This window comes from Colobus angolensis, unplaced genomic scaffold (genome assembly GCF_000951035.1).
Source record: "Colobus angolensis palliatus isolate OR3802 unplaced genomic scaffold, Cang.pa_1.0 Scaffold148, whole genome shotgun sequence".
In the NCBI taxonomy this organism is placed as follows: Eukaryota; Metazoa; Chordata; class Mammalia; order Primates; family Cercopithecidae; genus Colobus; species Colobus angolensis.
The window spans coordinates 3,105,950-3,118,465 of NW_012114577.1; the positions used below are offsets into that span (position 1 = coordinate 3,105,950).

At 49.2% G+C, this 12,516-nt stretch overlaps 1 long non-coding RNA gene across 1 annotated transcript; it reads right to left on the bottom strand.

Moving 5' to 3' along the window:
• Positions 1-7,163: 7,163 nt before the first annotated feature.
• Positions 7,164-9,289, bottom strand: LOC105507294. The gene is made up of 3 exons (XR_001001073.1): positions 8,870-9,289; positions 7,482-7,961; positions 7,164-7,401 (listed from the first exon to the last, which is right to left on the bottom strand). It is a non-coding gene; the product is annotated as an uncharacterized LOC105507294 (long non-coding RNA).
• Positions 9,290-12,516: the final 3,227 nt, after the last annotated feature.

Sequence of the window (12,516 nt, forward strand, 5' to 3'; positions counted from 1 at the left end):
ATTAGCCAGGGATGGTAGCATATGCCTGTAATTCCAGCTACTCGGGAGGCTGAGGCAGGAGAATTGCTTGGACCCAGGAGGCGGAGGTTGCTGTGAGCCGAGTCCGCACCATTGCACTCTAGCCTGGGCAACAGAGCAAGACTCCGTCTCAAATAAAAGGGAAGGAAAGAAGGAAGGAAGGAAGGAAGGAAGGAAGGAAGGAAGGAAGGAAGGAAGGAAGGAAGGAAGGAAAGAAGGAAGGAAGGAAGGAAGGAAGGAAGGAAACAGAATTGTAGGTTGCCAGCTGGACGGGTTTTAGAGGTTGGAGAGGCCAAGGTCCTCCCATGACAAATCAGGAAACTGAGGACACACTTTCCCTGCCAGTTCTCCAGCAACACCCACTAGCATCCCAGGCTCTCTATCTACCTAAACAAAGTCGATTCCCCCTGCCTAGCAATTTAATTTATGAGGAGTTTTTTTATGGTAATGAGTTGGAACTGAACACACACTAAAATGCAGCACAAATCACTGCGATGAGAGCTGAAAAATGCTAATCTCTCTCCAACATCTTCAGTGCCATTCTCCTGAAACTACCTGCTCCAACAAGGTTCCCGCGGGTTAATTATTGCTGCAGAGGAAATTGCACTGATTTGCATCTGCTTTCATCGGCTGGAACCAGCGCATGTCCGTCCTGCAGGAACAGGCCTGGGTTAACCTGTTGGCTTCTTCAGGCGAGAGGGACACCGCGTTGCAGACTGCCTCTCCACCCCACCAACGCTGTTTCCCAGCCTCGGGGCACCTGCAGAGATCCCGATCTGGTTACCTGTTCACCTGTACTTTGTGCATCTGATACTCCCAGAGCCTGCCCACCTGCTCCTTGCAATGCGAAGCAGCAAATCCCAGGCCCCTAGCTCAAGGCCTGGGATTTAATTTGGCCTGTTTGAAAAGTCCCATTCCTACCTGGTGAGCTCATCAATAACTATCAAAGCCACCTTTCTCCCCCTCCAAGAACCAGCCTTTTTACAGTGCCTGGTTCCAAATGCAATTTCAAAATCTGGCTGGCTCCTGCAGAAGCCAGCCCAGCCTCCCAGATGGGAGGAGGCCATCTCTGAAGGCTGGGCGAGTTACAAAACAGAATCCCAGTGCACTAAGAGAAAGAAGAGAGAGATTGCTATAGAGGACTGGCCTCTGGGGCTCTGAAGACCTGAGTCCTCTGTTCTCAGATTGCATGGGACTTGAAAGCTCCTGGCTGTTGGTCCTCTGTGTGTGTAACAGGGTACCTTCTTGTTCTCAGAAAAGTCTGTAATCCATGCATTGATATGCAAATGTGTGTTTGCCCAGGTGAGGTGTATTGCGAGAGAAACCGCTGGGATAGGTTTCCACTCTGCACATAACCTTTATTACAGTATTCTTGTTTCACTGGGCTACTCAAAGAGGGTTTAAAAAGAAAGTTCCGCTTGCATACTACGTCTGGCCTGCAGAAATCTTTCACTGAGCCATGTTTTAACCAAAAGCACTAATATTATTATGTTTGCATTAGCATGCGTGGGCTGTCGTTAGGTACTTTTGATTATAATGACAGCACCAAGAGTCTTAAATCTAGGTAGCACCTGTTCTGAATGATCCTCTGATGATATTGAATATAAGCAAAATAAGTATTTCATATTTATTGCTGACAGATTGGATATGACTGCATTTTTTCTGTGAAGGATGCTGAGCAACTCTGTATCAATAATTGTGCACAGGACTCCAGGATTTGGTTCATACAGGAACTCCTTTAATGGTGCTTAGCTTACAAGCTCTCCAGGGTGGGCATGGAGCCTCAGTTAGACTGATACACTTTGCAGAGTGCCTGGCTTAGTCCATGTTCAGTCACATTCGGGGCAGGAGGGAGTGAATAAAGGTATACATGGGTGGACAAAATAACACAGTCTAGGCTGGGCACGGTGTCTCATGCCTATAATCTCAGCACTTAGGGAGGCCGAGATGGGCGGATCACAAGGTCAGGAGTTCGAGACCAGCCTGGCCAATACGGTGAAACCCCATCTCTACTAAAAATACAAAAATTAGCCGGGAATGGTGGCGGGTGCCTGTATTCCCAGCTACTCAGGAGGCTGAGGCAGGAGAATTGCTTGAACCCAGGAGGCGGAGGTTGCAATGAGCCGAGATCGCACCCCTGCACTCCAGCCTGGGTGATAGAGCGAAACTCTGTCTCAAAAAATAAAAAATAACACAATCTATCCCTTAAGTAAAGCCAGGTTGGGGGGAAAGGCAGCAGCCACCAGTGAAATCACCCCTAGGTGAGGACACTCAGCAAGAGAAGGTGGCCCGCCTTGGAGCCACCTGAATACGCAAAACAGAGTCAAGTATCTGCAGAGGAATTTGGCACAAAACGTGTGGCAGATTGTATGACCTGTTTATAGAGATCGTCCTGGAAAAATAAAAAAAGGTTGAGGACTCAGGAGGGTGTAAGCAATGACTAACCTAGTTAGCTAATTACAGGAGTTACACAAAACGGCTGCAGGGTAAAGTCCATTCAGGGGTTACTCAAGACTAGCCCCACCCCCAACAGGTACTGTGGAGGCCGGCAGCCGAGCTGGGCCCGAGTCCCTTCCTCCACATGCACAGCCCTTCCTGGCTGCACACCCAGGTGCCATGCCATCTCAGGTCGCTGATACATCTGTTGGCTTGTGCCCCGGCTAACAGCCATGACTGAGCTTCCCAGTGTGTGATGATGGCAGTTCTCACCCAGAGCAGCACACAAGGGCGGGCTGCTGGCTCTACAGCCCCTTCCTCTACAGCCCTCTTGGACCCCGATCCTCCTACAGACCCTCTCCTTCCTTTCCCCAGTAACCCTGACTCCCACCCAGGAGTTGCCAACCCATGCACCGGCTGAAAGTGGAGGCCACTTGGAAGGCTAAACTTTGTGGCTGTATCAAATGTCCTCCCTGAGACAGCCCCAAAACAATGCAGTTTCCTTTCTCAGCCATCACCCCAATAAAGAAACACCGCTGCGGATGCATCTAGCCGTGGCCAGCTGAAACAGTATTCTGGACACCTTGGTCTGCCTTTGTGAACAGCATGCGCACGCCCAGGGCTCACTGCACACGCTTGCACATGCCACACTCGTGCACACCGCTGAGAGGGTGGGCAAGAGGAGGGCCCTGGAGCCTGAGGGTCACAGAATGCTTGAGACTGCATTATCCTCTAGGATCTTGTCCTTTGGCAAAATGAAACTCAGAGGGTCAGAGTTTCAGAGGGTCAGGAAATGACAAAGCCAAACCTCAAGCTCTGATGTTCTGGCCACCAAAGGAAATGCAGGCACAGCCAGCTGCCTAGAAAAAGGGAAAAGAGGGCTACTGTGCTTCTTGGATTCCTGCCCGATGTTTCTCTTTGACCATCACTAGACATGAAGAGGTCCTAATAAACAGGACCCTTTGTACTTACCTGGAATATTGGAGGGCTCACTTCCACACGTTTATTGAGGGTCTACTATGTGCTATGCACTGTACTAGAAACTGAATTGTGCCAAAACAGTTCCTGCTTTCTGGATGTTTATATCTGGCAAGTGAGAGCAGCAGAAAAACAAATGATGGCAATAGAGTAACAGGAAAAATAAAAGAAGACATACATATGTCGAAAAAGTACAACTGGGCCGGGTGCAGTGGCTGATGCCTGTAATCCCAGCACTTTGGGAGGCCAAGGCAGGCAGATCAGACCTGCCTCCTCGAGGTCAGGAGATGGAGACCATTTTGGCCAACATGGTGAAACCCCGTCTCTACTAAAATTACAAAATTAGCCGGGTGTGGTGCGATGCACTTGTAGTTCCAGCTACTTGGGAGGCTGAGGCAGGAAAATCGCTTGAACCCAGGAGGTGGAGGCTGCAGTGAGCCAAGATCATGCCACTGCACTCCAGCCTGGGTGACAGAGCAAGACTCTGTCTCAAAAAAAAAAAAAGTGCCACTGTGTTTCTCTTAGGGAGGAAGTTGGGGAAGCTTTGCAGCCATAGTGACATCAGGTGAGGATTTTGCAGAAACTGTCAGGCAGGTGAGAAATGGCATTATCCCTAGCTGAGGGAACCATGCAGGTGGAACTCAATGATAGAATGTGGCAGCAAGTGGAGTCAAGAATGATATCCAGGCCAGGCGCAGTGGCTCACACCTATAATCCCAGCATTTTGGGAGGCCGAGGCGGGTGGATCACCTGAGGTCAGGAATTCCAGATCAGCCTGGCCAACATGGTGAAACCTCATCTCTATTAAAAATACAGAAAGGTGGCCGGGCACAGTGGCTCACGCCTGTAATCCCAGCAGTTTCAGAGGCCAAGGCGGGCAGATCACCTGAGATCAGGAGTTCAGGACTAGCCTGACCAACATGGAGAAACCCCATCTTTACTAAAAATACAAAACTAGCCAGGCGTGGTGGCACATGCCTGTAATCCCAGCTATTCAGGAGGCTGAGGCAGGAGAATCGCTTGAACCGGGGAGGCAGAGGTTGCAGTGAGCCAAGATCATGCCATTGCACTCCATCCTGGGCGACAAGAGCGAAACTCTGTCTCAAAAATAAAAAGAAAAAAGAAAAAAAAAGAATGACCTCCAGGTGTTTTGTCTTGGACAAGTGGGCAAATCATAGCACCCTTATCCCACATGAGAAATACTGAAGGACAGGCAGACATACAGAATAAGATGGTGAGTTTATTCCCCGCCATCTTGATTTCGAGTTACCTGTAGGACAGTCAGGCGTAGGTATCAATGTGCACCTGGACAAGTGAGTGTGGAAAAGAGTGTAGAGGAAAGAGGCCAGGTAAGTAACCTCAGCAAGAGTATGGTAGACTATGGCGTAGATGGGGTAAGGAAATGAAGATAGAGCATGTAGGCCAGTCCTAAGCTGGTGCAGTTAAATAAGAAGGAGGAGAGCAAGAGTCCTGCAGGCTCACAGAATACAGCCATCAAGTTTCTAGCACAAGGAAGGGACGGGTGATCCTCCATTGATGTGAGGCTAAGGGTGCACACGGACAGGCCGGCCTCAAATCGGAAGGGGGGCTGTTCTCAGCTCCTGGAGAGAAGAGAAAGACAAGCAGGAGAGGAGGTAATGAGGGAAATAGGGACAAAGGGGGACAAGAAGATGAGAACTGTGCTTTGTTCTCCCTTATGAAAATAGGCTTAATGAAAATTGCCTAAGTCATTTGGTTGTTTTTTAAATGACCAGGTAAAGTCTTTGTTTTGTTTTGTTTTGTTCTCTGGCCTGGTGCAGTAGCTCACACCTGTAATCCAAGCATTTTGAGAGGTCGATGCAGGTGGATCACTTGAGGTCAGGAGTTTGAGGCCAGCCTGGCTAACATGGTAAAACCCGGTTATCTACTAAAACTACAAAAAAAATATTAGCAGGGGATGGTAGTGCATGCCTGTAATTCCAGCTACTTAGGAGGCTGAGGCAGGAGAATCGCTTGAACTTGGGAGGTGGAGGTTGCAGTGAGCCCAGATCACGCCACTGTACTCCAGCCTGGGTGACAGAGTTTTATTCCATCTCAAAAAATATATATATATATTTTCTTTCTTCCTTACTTCCTTCCTTCTTTCCTTCCTTCCTTTCTTTCTTTCTTTCTTTCTCTCTCTCTCTCTCTCTCTTTCTTTCTTTCTTTCAGACAGGGTCTGTGGCCCAGGCTGGAATGCAGTGGTGCGATCATAGCTCACTGCAGCCTCAAATTCCCAGGCTCAAGTAATCCTCTCACCTCAGCCTCCCAAGTATCTGGGACTACAGGTGCGTACCACCACACCGAGCTACAGTAAAAGCATCTTTAGAGAAATAAACTAATTCTAAGTGTACTCTAATTATACCTCTCCATGTGATACACACATTTATTAATGATACAGCAAATGCCTTGGGGAGAAAAGATTCTCAGGATCTGGCAACGCTGAATTATTTCACTGAGATTCCTCAAAACCACGAAACAATTAAGTTTCAGCTGATAAATACATGAAATGTCAAACACTATGAAGACTCTGACTATCCCTACTTAGAATAATCAAAATCAACCAGGTGCAGTGGCTCACGCCTATAATCCCAACACTTTAGGAGGACAAGATGGGTGGATCACGAGGTCAAGAGATCGAGAATATCCTGGCCAACATGGTGAAACCCCATTTCTACTATTAATACAAACAAAAATACAAAAATTAGCCAGGCGTGGTGGCGTGTAGCCCCAGCCAGCTACTTGGGAGGCTGAGGCAGAAGAATCACTTGAACACACTGGGCGGAGGTTGCAATGAGCCAAGATCGTGCCACTGCACTCCAGCCTGGGTAGCTGAGCAAGACTCCGTCTCAAAAAAAAAAAAAAAGAAGAGGAAGAAGAATCAAAATCTGTGAAAACATAACATAGATAGCTGCTCATCTGATTAAAAGGCTCTCTGTTTTCATGTCCTATTCTTACAAACTCAAGAACCTGACACAAACTTCAACCTCCAAATAGAGAAGCAGCTCCACTGCACAGAGCCAAGTAAAAATGCCTTTGGTGGCCGGGCACAGCAGCTCACACCTGTAATCCCAGCACTTTGGGAAGCCAAGGGAGGAGGATCACTTGAGGCCAGGAGTTCAAGACCAGCCTGGGCAACACAGTGAGACTATCTCTACAAAAAAAATGAAAAAGTGAAAAAAAATTGCCTTTGGAGACAGAAGTTTGAGGGCATTTTGAAGACTTTTATGTGCCGAGAAATTTCAAGCTTGAAAGATCAAAAGGCAAGAAGAAATAAATATATCCGGTATTTTGAAGGATCAAGGGATCAAACTGCTCATTTGACCAACTGGAGACTTACAAGAGCATTGGAATGTGGGTCGGATCCAATGTGGATAGAATTCAGCTCTGGGCTTTTAAACCCGTTACCCACTGGGAACAGGATTCCGAAGGAAAATGGCAGGTGTGTGAATAGGTGTAGGGTCCACATGACAGGCCCTGTCTGGCAAACGCCCACTGCTATGCTACATCAAATGGAGAAAACAGACATGGGTTCCCTGTCTCATGGATCCCCCGGGTTTACACTACAGGGCACATTGCAAAGGAATGAGAACACCCACCACAAAGGGAATACCAGAGCTTGGGCCAGAGGGCAACACAGTAGCCCTCCCACTGCTTCTGAAGCCCTGGGGCAAGAGAGAGGGCTAGAAGGAAGGAGGGGACAAGCATGTCACCTGGCACTGATGACAGACTCATCAGCGAGAGCCAAACCAAGCCCCTCAGTGAGTCACACAAACCGTGGAGTTTGAACTGAACATCTACAAGGAGCACGGAGGCTGTGCTTCTCCAGAGTCCCGCCTGCTGTGCCGGGAGCATTCCCGTGGTGCTGTCAGGGTGCCTGGGTGGGGCTTCACTCTGGGTTCCAGAAGCTACTGCTCAAATGCTGCGTCCTCTCATCAGGACAACTGAAAGCTGGGGAGAGGAAAGGGAGAAGACTCAAGGGAACATGACTCTGACTTCCCAGAAAGATGAAGCCACGGATGCCACCGCACCTGGCTGGGAGCCAAAAAGGCATGACGTGGTGTGGGAGCGAATTACAGAAACTCTCGGGCAGGAGCTGAGGGCTTGAGTGTCCAAATGAGATACAGCCTCCTCTTCCTGGTCCCATTCTTTTCCTCTTCGAAAGCTTCTTTGTGCATTTTAAATTCAAAGGAAGGGTTTGGACAAAAGGGAGGCTGTTCCATCCAGAAAGCACGTACTTGTCAGGACAAGCCGTCTGCCAGGGTGTCTGGCAGGGAAGGGTTGGGGGCCATGGGCTTACTTACCCGAAGTCCTCGGGCAGTGGCAGGGGCCCAGAGCACCTCCCCGCCGTGAATCAGGAGAAGGGCATTCCTCCACTGTTACCAGCTCCTCCATCTCCACCAAAACAAGCCATGCCTTTCCCTTTCCCACGTTCCCGGGTCAAGAAGCAGGTGTGGTCCTTTGCAGCAAGTTGACATCAACGAAAACCACATTCCTTGGCCCTTCGATTCCTATTGACACATGCAGTTTCTGAGGCTGAGTTACACCTGACCTCTGGGTCAGTCCCTGTTTACTCATCCGCACAACCCACTCATTTATCAGATAATGACCCAGCCCTTGGATGTGACTCCTGCTCGGCCCCAGGAGGAGTGGGCAGGATGTCAGGGAGACCTCCCTCCAGGGGCTCACGGGCTGCCCCGCACTGGTGATGGTACCCAGGAGGGCCTTTGCATGGTATCTACTCATGTAAAACATGCCCCTTCTGACCCCCACTTCCTCTTTATTTACTTCCTTGTATTTATTCATTCATTCACAGGATAGATATTGGGTTCCCCTGGTGCCAGGCTCCACAGAAAGTCTTCAGGGGAGCTAGGTCCAGTGGCTCACACATGTAATCCCAGGGACACTAGAGGCTGAGGCAGAAGGATCCCTTGAGCCCAGGAGTTCAAGATCAACCTGGGCAATATAGTGAGACCCCATGTCTACAAAAAAAAGAGAAAAAAATGAGACAGGGTCTTACTCTATTGCCAGGCTAGAATGCAGTGGTACAATCTCAGCTCATTGCAGACTCAATCTCCTGGGCTCAAGTGATCCTCCCACCTCAGCCTCCACAGTGGCTGGCACTGCAGGTTCACACTACGACACCCAGCTAATTTTTGTATTAAAACAATTTTTTTAAATTAGCCAAGCATGGTGATGCACACCTGTAGTCTTTAGTTACTCAGGAGGCTGAAGCAGGAGGATCACTTAAGTCCAGAAGTTTGAGGCTGCAGTGAGCTATGACTGTGCCACTGCACTCCCGCCTGAATGACAGAGCAAGACTCCGACTCTAAAATAAATAAATAAATCAGAAAAGAAAAGTGTGGAGGATGTAATGGTGAACCAAACCTGGCATGATTCCATGTCCCACATGACTTACCTTTCAGTAGGAGAAGACATCAGAAGCAAGCAAGCAAGCAAATAAATAGGCCAGATAGTTTCTGTGAATAGGAAGGGCTTCGGGGCACATCGAGACTAGGGGAGGGGCTAACTTAGTCCTCTCTGAGGAAGGGACACATCCTGAGGGATGAAGGGCAAGCACATTTCAGGCCCGGGCCCCCGAGGAGGGGAGCCCAAAAGGAAGCCGTGATGGGGGTTCGAACTGCCAGTGTGAAATGGAAGCCTCAGCCAGACGAGGCGTGTCCTCGCTCATCAGACACAAGCAGGCTCTGGCCCAGAGCAGGATGGCCTCAGGCCTGGCCTCCACCCATGGGGCTTCCTCCTCTGAGGCAGAGAACTTTGAAAAGAAGTCACCCACGTGGTTGCTTCGAACTCTCCCAGAAAGACAGCAAATGTGGCTTGTTACACCAGAGAGAGAGGCCGTCTCGGTGAGGACACTCTGGTGGCTCACGATTGGCCTGATTTCCTCAGGTGACAGGAGAGGGTCAGAGGCCGCTGATCCTCCAGTCACTGTCCTCCGGAGACCCCAGCCAGTATCAGTGGCCAGTCAGCTCCTGCCAGCGCCTCCTGGAAACTGCACCATTGCCCCACTCGTGGGCAAAACCCCACATAGTACTTGGACTCTTTTTCTCAGGGGGGGCTGATGCACACACAGCCAGGGCCCTGGGCCTGGCTGCCCAGCTCATCTTCGCTTCCAGAAACTCCACTTCTCCCTGCTGCATGGGACTGGCGCCAGGCCACATCGTGGCTTGGCTTGGGGGCAGCGTGCCTCCCTCCTGAACGTCGCAGCTCCATGTGCTTCCCGAGGTGACGAATGACCTTGATTCACATTGGTGAAGTAATGGCTTTCCTCCTCAACCTTCTCATCCATTAGTCACGTTGCAACACGGCCCTACATGGCACAGAATGCATTCCCAGGAGCCAGCTCAGGGCATTGCAAACACCTCCCAGGCTCGGCTTACCAAACTCAGTCACACAATCAGCCCAGGTGCCCGGAACTGCCTTGGCCCGCTGCCACCAAAGTCCCCACAGCAGGGACTTGGGAAAGCGTGAGAGCAGAGGCCAAAGACTGGGGCTCAGGTCCAGGTCTCCCCTTGCTCTGTAACTCTGGGCAAATGACTTAACTTCTCTTAGCTTCTGCATCTATACATCGCCAATAACGCCGTGAGCACTGGGGAAAAGCAAATGAGAAAGTAGCTGCGGAAGCACTTTTTAAGCTGTTATAAAGCACCAGACAAATGACAGTGGTTCAGTCCCACGGAAAAATTGATCACAATGGGTGACTGCTGGGTCATTACCCAAGGAGTTTGTTTGTTTGCGTGTTTGTTTGTTTGTTTGTTGAGACAGTGTCTTGCTCTGTCACCCAGGCTGGAGTGCAGTGGCACAATCACGGTTCACTGAAGCCTCAGCCTTCTGGGCTCAGGTGATCCTTCCACCTCAGCCTCCTGAGTAGCAGCAACTGCAGGTGCGTACCACCACACCTAGCTAATAATATTATTTTTGCACTTAATCTTAGCCAAAAGGCTGAGAAGTGATATACTTTTATCTTTTGTAGAGATGGGGTCTTATTGCACTGCCCAGGCTGGTCTCAAACTGCTGGGCTCAAGGGATCCTCCTGCCTCAACCCTCCAAAGTGCTGGGATTACAGGCATGAGTCACCACACCCAGACACCTAAAGATGGCTCATTTCTATGAGGAATAGAAATGATGTCCCTGAATCCATTTCTGGGACATGGAAAGACAACCTCATAACACAGTGTTTTTAGTACAGGTTGAGTATGCTCCTAATTTAAATGCCTAGGGGGCTAGGCACAGTGGCTCATGCCTGCAATCCCAGCAATTTGGGAGGCCCAGATGGGAGAATCACTTGAGGCCAGGAGTTCAAGACCAGCCTGGGCAACATGGCAAAACCCTGTCTCTACCAAAAATACAAAAATTCGGTGGCCATAGTGTTGCATATCTGCAATTCCAGCTCCTCAGGTGGTTGAGGCACAAGAATCACTTGAACCCAGGAGGTGGGGGCTGCAGTGAGCTGAGATCGCGCCACTGCACTCCAGCCTGGGTGACGGTGCAAGACTCCATCTCAAAAAATAAATAAATAGCTTGGGAATCACAATGTCTTGGAGTTCGCATTTTTTTGGATTTTGGAATATTTGCCTCATGTACCTATCAACTGATGATCCCAAATCCAAAAATCCAAAATCCGTAATGCTCCAGTGAACATTTCCTTTGAGCATCAGGCTGATGCTCAAAAAGTTTCAAATTGTGGAGGATTTCGGGTTTTTGGTTTGGAACGCTTAACCTATATATCAGTAGGTAAACTTCCTGTGTAAAATCTAAGAAACAAGCCCCATGCCACATTGTAAAGCATTGTAATATGATGCCAAGAAATGTCCATAGGTGTATGTATAGTACGTCCTCTGCCCCAAAATCATTGCTTGGAGATTTGGGATTGGAACCTACATTGCATTAATGGCTGTTATTTGAGCCTGCGAGGAGATACAGTAGGTGGATTCAACAGAGGGCTCAGACACCTGTAGTCCCAGCTACTTGGGAGACTGAGGCAGGAGAATCGCTTGAATCCAGGAGGCGGAGGTTGCAGTGAGCTGAGATCGTGCTACTGCACTCCAGCCTGGGTGACAAAGCAAGACCCTGTCTTTAAAAAAAAACAGAAAACAAAACAAAACAAAACAAAAAAATGGTGGGCTCAGGCCACTGTCACTGATGCAAGTAATCTTGTAGCTTCCAATGTATATACTTAAGGAAGAATTAGCAAGTTTTCGAAAACTGCATGCCAAGTTAGTGGCCAAAAAGAATCCCTGTCCTCCTGCCTAGTGGAACTCCCTTTGATGGACAGCTCTTGCTGCTCACATGGGCCCATCCTTTACTGTTTTTCTCTTTTTTTTTTTTTTTTTTTTTTTCTCTGTTGCCCAGGCTGGAATGCAATGGCACGATCTCGGCTCACTGCAACCTCCGCCTCCCGGGTTCAAGTGATTCTCCTGCCTCAGCCTCCCGAACAGCTGGGATTACAGGCACCTGCCACCATGCCTGGCTAATTTTTGTATTTTTCATAGAGATGGGGTTTCACAAGGTTGGCCAGGCTGGTCTCGAACTGATCTGCCCACCTTGGCCTCCCAAAGTGTTGGGACTACAGGCATGAGCCATTGCACCCAGCCAATTGCTAAATTTTTACCATTCCATTTTATCAAACAAAAGAGAGGCAGGACTTGGATCTTTCTTCATCCACAGGTAGTAAGATCAGGCTAATAATGGACAGGTGCAGTGGCTCATGCCTGGGTGACAAGAGGGAGACTCTGTCTCAAAAAATATATATATATGTATGTGTGTGTATGTGTGTGTGTGTGTGTATCAGGCTAATAATGATGCTCAAGGGCAAATTACCAAGGATCTGGATGTGAATGGCAGGGGGCTGGATAGGAAGGGACAGCAGGCCAGTTGGCAGGAGGGTGTTCACTGCCCTCCACGCACCAACCCCGGCTGGTCTCCTTTCCTTGATGGCGAAGCACCATTAGCAGGCCTCCTCTAGCTCTGGAAGCAGGAGTCTTGTCCTTGAAAATCATAGAGTTTAGGCTGGGCACGATGGCTCACACCTGTAATCCTAGCAGC